Here is a 6469-nt window from a genome sequence, read left to right as displayed (position 1 = left end):
AAAGATAAACCAGTTTTATTTAAGAAAGGACTTGTGTCGGAACGAAGTTACGGAAAATTAACTAACGACTGGAGACGTAACAATGTGTTTGCTTTCATTTTTCTGCCACCCTTGCTTCTTCTTGTGTGAATATTTACCTTGATTAATCCATTTTTTTATATATAATTCTTCGTTTTTATTTTATTTATTCAAATACATTTTATCATATTTTTACCTTTATTATCTTACCTGCTCTAAAATGCAATAGCCCTTTCCACTTGAGGACCAGCCATCCTTCAGTCCACCTCCAATAATAACACATTATATTTCAGGATTCATCACTATGTCTTGTTTCTTTCCACCACCAGCACAGATCACTACACCTATCCTTCCATATACTATATCATTGATTCTCTAGATCTTACAGAGATCAGGCAAGTGTGTGTTTATTATTGAATTACCATAACATCATTAGGAATCTTGCTCTTGTATAGACGCGCTTTTGCCTGTTCTGGTAACCAACTGCAGTGATAAAATGAATACAGAAGACACCTAGTACAAATTAACTCTATAATTACCGATGGCGTCACCCTTAGGCTTTATAAACACATTTTGCTTAGCTATTTATTTACCAAATTGCATGAAGCTCCATGAATTTGTTGGTTACAGGTGTGGTATAGGACTATTATGCATTAACTCTGCCTTTATTTAACGTATACATTTTTTATATTTTCTTTCGGTTCAGTTGGATGCTGAAAATTACTCTAGTAAATAACTCGCATTTCCTTTATTTGGTGCATAAGAGACATAGATCCACTAACTGATGGTCAGCCAACTTTTCTTGCAGAAAAGATACCTTATACCATTTTAAGATAGATGGTAGTATTTTGTGTTGGCAAACGAATTTAGAGCTAGAGCTGCCACCATGCTCTTGCATTTGAATTATAATGGACAAAGGTCATATGTGCAAGATGCGGTCGTGTACAAACATGGTTTTATATATGTTATTGTGTTTCGTATTTAAGGCCAGATTTGCCCCTGTAAGAGTAACTTTCGATAGACCTTAGGTTTTGCTAAGGCATTATACGACTTATAGTTTGTATTCAGTTTAGCTTACTTTCAATTTAACATTGAGTTATTTTACATTTAACTTTCTTTTTTGTGTAGCTTACAGAAGACTCTCAAGATAAATCTATTAAAGGTTTCTCATATCTCTTACCAGTTCAACAACACTCACCATGAACACTTGCCTTCGTTTTGTCTTACGTTTCTAACTTTGATAATGGTTTGTTATTAAAAATTGTTATTGTGAACCTCCCGTGTTTTGACACTTCCTTCTCGGTGAAATCAGAGTTCAGAGTGAAGCATAAATGCACTCAGTAACTCGGCACCTTTCAAAAACTCCAGTTAGATGGTCCCAACTGACTACTTTACTGGAAATTCGTGTGCTGGAAAACAGCACACAGGCCCCTAATAACGTTTTAATCACACAAACCAATGAAAACAAAAATACTACTAGTACTGCAATTAAACCCATTAATTCCTGCTGAGTTCGCCTATGTATTGCATTTAGAAAATTAGTGGTCTCAATTATTTGTTTGTTTCTTGCAGTGCATGTTGTAACAGGCAAAGACAAACTTATTCAATATGATGCAGTATGTATACTCTACCAATAATTAATGGTATACAAATAAGTAAGTGATTTGACTGAGTAAAATTTGGTGTAAAACACATGATCCTTATTTAAAACATGATCTAAAACAAAAATAGTCCAACATTCATGCTTATAACTTGAGTAATGACAGACTCTGTAGTTTATTATGTAGTGAAAAATACGTTTGTGTTAGGATAAAGGCTTAATAACGAGATATTAACATTTTCAAATAATCAAAGAACATTCTAAGATTCAAAAATTGAAGAAAAACTATTGTCTGATCCAAACTGGTGGTTAGTAATTATTACCTTTTCAGAGTATTATTTTTTCAGATCAAGCAATATGTATTCAACCTTTGCATGTATTCTAAGCCTATGAAAAAGAAAATCTTACATCCATATATATGTATGTAGAAGCTACTATCTGTTGGTTGGTTGGTGTTTTATGGCGTAAAGCAGCAATGCTATCTGCGCCAAACAACCGGTAAAAACAATGAAAGTAAATTAAAGTAAAATGTAAAAATACAGTGTGTTAAAACCAATACATGTCGATAAAAGATTTATATATAATTAAAAAGGCCTATAGTGTGTAAAAATTAAAAATACAATTTAATCGGACAGTGTCACCATTACCAATGGCACTGTCCATCGTCAGGGGTAAACTTTTAGATAAAATGTGTCTAAAATGATGCCGCCGCTCACGGTCATAACGACGGCACGACAGTAAAATGTGGGCTTTTGTGACTTGAAATGTCACAATGGCTACACATCGGTGGGTCAATACCTGATAAAAGAAAACGATGGGTTAAAAAACTATGACCAATGCGTAGCCTTGCCAGGACTACTTCCTCCTTCCGATCCTTACGGAAGCAAGACGGCCAAGGACCAACAGAAGGTTTGATCTGGAAAAGCTTATTATGGCGTTGCTCACTCCAAGTCGACTGCCAACTGGCACGAAGCCGCGCCTTGAAGACAGGACCGTAGTCCATGTATGGGACAGGCACGGCCGTGATGGCACCAGAGCAGACGGACATAGCTGTGGTGTCAGCGAACTTGTTCCCGTGAATACCGACGTGGCCAGGGATCCAGAAAAACTGGATGGAAATAGAAGATAGAGAAAGGTGGACCATTCGGGGTTGAATATCGTCGAGAACAGAGTGAGAACTAACATTAAGCGATTCCAGGGCCAGTAGAGAGCTAAGACAATCAGTGTAAATAGTACAATTACTGTATTGCATAGCTTCCACATGATCCAGGGCAAGAGAAATAGCATACAACTCGGCAGTGAACACAGAAACTGTAGAGGGGATCCTGTGAGCAACTACCGAGCCACAGCACACCATGGCAGAACCTACAGAGTCACCCGATTTCGAACCATCTGTGTAAATAGGAAGAGAAGAATGGCTCGACAGATGTTCAGCAAAAAGAAGACGGTACTTCCAATTGGGAGTATCCACCTTCCTCAGATGACTCAAGGAAAAGTCACAGGAAGGGATGGTAATAAGCCATGGTGGAATGGGCTGATCATTGGGGACAGCAATGTCATCCAATGCCAGACCCAATTCTGCCAATAGCACCCGGATACAAAGGCCAAACAGAGGAATAGCAGACCGTCTGTTCTGAAAGAGCATTGCCCACCGAGGAAGAAAGACATAATCCCAGGTGGGATGCCGTGGTAAGGATCGAAGCTTAGTAGCATATTGTAAAGAAAGTTGCAAATGACAGAGGTGAAGAGAAGGTTCATGGGACTCAGTGTACAAACTCTGGACTGGAGAAGTGCGAAAAGCACCGGTGCAAAGCCGAAGCCCCAAATGGTGAATGGGGTCCAGCATCTTCAGGGCCAAGGTCCTGGCAGAACCATAGACCAAAGACCCATAGTCCAGTTTGGATCGAATCAGGGCATGACAGATCCTGAGCATAGAACATCAATCCTCTCCCCAAGAGATAGAAGAGAAGACACGGAGGATGTTCAGAGCCCTTGCACACTTGACACGCAGCTGCTTGATGTGTGGAATGAAGCTAAGCTTACAGTCAAAGATAAGCCCCAAGAACTTCGCCTCAGGGACCACACAAATAACTATATCACTGAGGCAGAGCTCGGGATCGGGGTGGAGACCCCGTTGGCGGCAAAAATGCATGCAAATGGTTTTGGAAAAAGAAAATTTAAAACCGTTTGCAGTGGTCCATGTCAACAACGATTGAGGGCAGTCTGAAGCTGCCGCTCAATAAACCCGATGTTCGACGACTGACACGAGATGTACCAAACTCATGCCAGGATGTATAGTACACTTAAGAATGAAAGACCATAACAGCTTTAACAATACATGTGGTAAATATTTTGAAGAACACGAGCGCAGCAGTAAAAATATCAGGTGGAACAGACATTAATACATTTCACAGGCTAACTGAGAGTGAATACTTTAACCTGACTAGACTAACCAAGTCTCAATTTGATGACCCATCTTTGAGGAATAATTGTGTAAGATTTAGGAAAACTATTTTGAAGTTTTCCTCATTAAATTTCATACTAGTTTAGTAAATGCAATTCTGTCTAAAAGACACAAAAGAAGGAACCAATAAGTCCTGTCCCTACACATCAACTTTAAAAGAAAATCAAAACCACCCTATATTTTTCAAGAAATTGTCACTTCCCAACTTAAGTTCTTATAAGCTACCAAACTCCATTACTGACAAGCCTTTTTTTTTCTTCCTAAATTATATACTGTGTTTCTTGACTTACTGCCTTCAGAGGCCTTTATCTGACTGATCCTCTAGATACTTTTCTGAACTTCAATAAGATCACCTCTTAACCTCCTTTTCCAAAGAAAAACAAGTTATGAGATCTTAACCTATCCCTGTATGATAACACTTCCATCCCCAGACTCATCTTGGTAATCCTCCTACGAATCATTCCATTAAGTCAATATCCTTTTCTAGATCAGACCCAAACTACACAGTATTTGAAATGAGGCTTAACACATTACTTGTAAAGAGTTAATTTGTGCTTTCGACTTAAGTTATAATCAATGTCTGATAATACACTCTAAAATTCTGTTAGTTTTACTACAAGCAACAGAGCAGTGCCTGGATGGCTTAAAATTTAAATGTCTTATCCACCACAATTGCTAGATTATTTTTCTGTAATGAAAGTCTTATGTTAACAGATTCTTTATTCAACACTAATAATAACTGAAATGTTAATACAAGCATTTTTCAAAACAAATTTGAGAATTTATTTTAGTTTTTACTAGTAAAACAGAATATGATAACAAATCAAAAATACTGGGCCTGAACTTTTACTAGCAACTCAACTAACTCAGCAAAACAATTTTCACACAATTCCAAAACTTCTAATCGTAATACATAACTTTCACACAAAAGATTTGGAAAAAGAACCCAAAAGAAAAAATTCAACTCTAAAAATTAATTATGGAAATCTGTTTGATAATACAACATTTACAAACTCTCTGATCAACCAATTATAAATCACAACACTTCTAACAAAGTTCCAAAAAATATCCAATATATTTTCTATGTTCTTTAGCATCTGGTATATCAGTCTCCAGTTCTCATTTTATTTACATTAGTATTTGCTACCAAGTTATAAGATTGCAATTCAAAAGAGAATGATTATTGCCTACTGGCAAAACTAATCAACTAACTTACATGTGACCATGTACTATAGTATAGCTATTGCTGTATAAAATTCAGTGCTATTCAATGTCACTCATTTATATTTATCATGAACATAATTTTACTAATATTATATTCAATCAAGAGAAAGCTCAACTAAAAGACAAGGAAAACGTACGTAAATATTAACATAATAATAATTTTTTAAAGTTAACATGTAGCATCTCGCAACTCTATTGACATAACTGAGCGAGTCCCCATCTATAATATATGAAACGCAGAACCCAAATAATAACCCCACATGCGTTACAAATACAATTTACATTGCACTTAATATAAGTAAACTTAAGGCCATTTGCCAAACTGATCTATGACATTCTACAAATGCAATGCTACATCATAATCATAATAGTAATACTAATTCAGTAATTGTAATTACATTAGGCCATGCCCAGCTTTCCTCCGAAAGTTAGTTTCAAGTTCCGTAGGAAAAGATCATAAGATAAGACTCACCACTGTCAATATGCAACTTTAATCTTACAAACTGAGTCTGGAGTTCTATTTTTATCGCTAGGATACTAACATACAACAAAACTTAATTACCTTGCTCTCAGTGAATCAATCACAATGTTAGGTACGTTCTTCCTCTGCCTGATAGCGATAACAATAGCAACCTATTACTATCCTGGGAGCTTCAGGTTTATATGATTCTTTCCCACAATGTTAACAATGTAGGAATGGGACGTCCTCTCACGGAATTACGATGTAACTGACATTGGTTATACGAATAATTTCCTGGTATTTATTGTAATTTCTGTAAATTCGAACGTGGTTAGAAAGATTTGAAAATAAATCAAATAATTTATATTAATTTTAGGTGAATCTCTGTCATTCTCTATGCTAAAATATTAAATACTAAGTATCATTAAATTATTCGTAGCTTGATTCCGAGACCAATTACAAATCGTTTGAAAAATAATATATTTTTCTTCTCCGTCCAGGCATCTTATGGCCTAATGGTTATGCCTCACCTCACCGACTTGGAATTTGCGGGGTCGCAGGTTAGAATACTGTCACTGAGCATGCTCGCTCTTTTAGCCATACGGGTGTTATAATGTTATGTTTAATCACACTATTCGTTGGTAAAAGTGTAGACCAAGAGTTATCAGTGAGTGGTATTGACTAGCTAGATGTCATTTCCTTT

The 6469-nt window shown here is 36.5% G+C and overlaps 1 protein-coding gene across 1 annotated transcript in view; it reads right to left on the bottom strand.

Moving 5' to 3' along the window:
• The window catches only part of LOC106467252 (CDK-activating kinase assembly factor MAT1-like), a 23130-nt gene extending 17114 nt beyond the window's left edge, over window positions 1-6016 (bottom strand). Inside the window, exon 1 of the mRNA XM_013927580.2 lies at window positions 5869-6016. The gene's annotated coding sequence lies outside the window, so the exon portion shown is untranslated. The remainder of the gene's footprint in view (window positions 1-5868) is intronic.
• Between the last annotated feature and the right edge of the window lie 453 nt (window positions 6017-6469).

This window comes from Limulus polyphemus, unplaced genomic scaffold (genome assembly GCF_000517525.1).
Source record: "Limulus polyphemus unplaced genomic scaffold, Limulus_polyphemus-2.1.2 Scaffold2545, whole genome shotgun sequence".
NCBI classification, from domain to species: Eukaryota; Metazoa; Arthropoda; class Merostomata; order Xiphosura; family Limulidae; genus Limulus; species Limulus polyphemus.
Note: the sequence above shows the minus strand (reverse complement) of the source record. Positions and strands in the feature narration are given on the sequence as shown.